Source organism: Drosophila suzukii, chromosome 2L (genome assembly GCF_043229965.1).
Source record: "Drosophila suzukii chromosome 2L, CBGP_Dsuzu_IsoJpt1.0, whole genome shotgun sequence".
NCBI classification, from domain to species: domain Eukaryota; kingdom Metazoa; phylum Arthropoda; class Insecta; order Diptera; family Drosophilidae; genus Drosophila; species Drosophila suzukii.
This window is the reverse complement of record NC_092080.1, coordinates 19,284,062-19,286,938: the sequence shown is the minus strand read 5'-3', so window position 1 is coordinate 19,286,938 and position 2,877 is coordinate 19,284,062.

The window sequence follows — 2,877 nt, the reverse complement described above, 5'->3', positions numbered from 1 at the left end:
TATATGGAGAAGGCTTGAAATGTGTGGAAGAACAAGCAATATATAATAGGTTTTTGCTCATAAAAATAATATTTATTTACTTTTAAAGAACATTGTTTCACAGAGAGAATTATTCAAGTTCTTGAATCGAGAACATTCGTTCTTAAAATCAATGTTCTCAATACTAGAACAAAATGTTGAGAAGCGAAAAGTTAAATTGAGTTTATTTAACATCTTTTCTATAAGTATACGCTAGTGGCTGGACTAATAGTTTAGTAATTGAGATATACAATATAAATACCGCCATTTGAACTTGATTCAAGAACAATGAATACATTTTGAACTTTAAAAATTTCGTTCTATTTTTAAGAACATTTTCAACACAGATAAGAACGTCAGAATTCTATCTGCGTGCATATACTTAATCTTTGAAGCTTTAACTAAATATAAAATATCTTAATTAAAAATGAAAAAATTTAAGTATCGGAACATTTTGTATAGGCTTTAAAATATATTATACCCAATAATGTTTTAATAACAAGGACTACTATTACATTGCTCTATTTTTTTCCCCCTAAAATGCTTTTTTAATACTATTTACTTTAAAGCACATATGTTTAATAACTTAGGAAATAATGACCACTCCATCTGTATACTTTTAAAACTAAATAAACAGAAAAAAGGCGCTAGGCAGAAGAAAAAAATCGTATAATACTGTATGAGTAACGGATATAGCCCGTCCTAGTTTAGAGGAGCGTTTGTAGGGGGGACAGGCGACACATTTGCATTTCACAAACAATCGAAAAAGTAGTTAAAGTTTTTGCCAGAGCATATGCAACACGTTTTTACCTTTTTACTACTTTTCGCATAAGCAACGGTTGAACGCGGTGGCAGGAGGGTTTTTGGCTTTGGCTTGTGTTTGGCATATTACACTCAATGTCAGTTGGCTGCCCCGCCACACCTGTCCACGTGTCGGGGGTCCTCCTCCGGTTTTTGTTCTCCTGCAGCCAGGAGCACACGGCGTGTACATCATATGGCCATGCGATGCATCCTGCTTTTTGCCCTCGCATTTTTGGCGCACTTTCGCTGGGCTGGCGTTCACCTTTTTCATGGACAGACCCCGTCCGAGTTGACACATTTCTTTGATGTTCCCGCTGCAGGTGTCACTCCTGCCCCACAACTGACTCAACGGATTCCGTAATGAGATGTTTTTGCGGAGTATTCTTTGCAGAATCTAGATAGTCTTGAAACTAGTTTCCTAAAGTGGGTTTGCATTCCCAACAAGGAAAAAACTGTGCAGGAGCATTTCAGAAATGTTAAATGTTGTGTCTATGACGCTGTAATATTCATATTTCCTTTAAATGAGAGGGTTAATAAAAAGTTCTGAAGATTTTAAGTCATGAGTGTGTGATAAGGGGCAAAATAATATTCTCGATAGTACGTAAGTAATTTATAATAATAGGCTTCACTTCTAGAATGTGAAATGAACCAGAATAAAAACCAGAAACAATGTCACAACTTATCCAATCTTCAATTAATTATACAAACATTGATGTATCGTGGTGTCACACAAATCACTTGTGTTTGGAAATCACTTTCACATGTCATTTTAGCCATCAATAAGTTTGCAGTTAATAGAGGATAGAAGTCTTTCTGCATGAATTTATAGTACTTCTTAGTTTAAAATATATTGTTGCATACTTTTAAACACCTAAGATCACATTTAAAATGATTTCCAAACTATAGTTATTTGTGTGGCACACCTGTATAAATATGTTTCCTTTACTTTCTGATCTATGTCATCTATTGGCATTTAAGTTCTTGTGTGTCCCACATTTTCTGTAATTGTAAGAGTATTAAAAATATCCTTTCCGAGTTCTCTCACCATAAGATTGATCGCTAAAACAACACTTTAAAACAAAGCAGATGCCGCGAGTAACCAAAGTCGTGCAAATGCAAATCGTTCATTACTTCGGCTATCAATAACTGATTTACTTTCCCCCTGAATCTGCGCCAAATAAGCTGCAAACCAGTGGGGCAGACGCCACTGTGCCACGCCCCCCGGGGATCGGGAATGGGATTGGGATTGTATGGAAGGGGAATGGGAATGGTAATGGAAATGGGGGATCCCCGAACAGAATGCGGATGCGGACGCATTGCAAACAATGGCAACAAAATATGCTGCTGCGCTTAAATGAAATGCCAACAAAACCAAACAGTTAAATCGCATGGGTAAGGGCTGCAGTTGGTATGCGAAGGAGATTGGGTGGATGGTCTGGGATTGGGATTGCTGGGACTCTACTTGGACTGGTGGACTGGTGGACTATTGGACTGACGTTGGCCTCCGGGCGCGACTTGAAAAGCAGCTTCATTTTAGCGTATAATTGAGCGGGCACAAAATATGCGACAAGCAGCAGAAGCCAGGGGGCGGTCGATGGCACAAAAATGTGGGCGTGGCATGGCTCGGGCCAAACTCTGCGTGTGAACGGAGGAGGAGGAATGGATAGCACAGATCCTGCGGAAGTATGAAATTTTACTATTACTTTGTCGCAGCAAATAGAGCGGAAGTCAGTCAACGAATGCAATACCAAGTTCAGGCGACTTGATTGTGTCTTTGACTCGAAGAATGCCGGCGTTTTCGGGAGGAATGGGGCTGGGAATTGGGATGGTATGCGGAATAACCGGCGGGCAGGGTTCGTCTGGGTGGAAATCAATGCATGTTGCTGATGCCACTTTTCCAGCGGTTACTTACTCGCCGGGCTTTTCCGGCTCTTGTGGGGAAATATCTGTGACATAAACAAACTAACACGTTATCTTTAAGGACTTAACATTTTAGGAAGCTTAAAGGTTCTCGTTCTTTTTTTAAAGTACAACTTTAAGTTACATTTTTAATCTTGA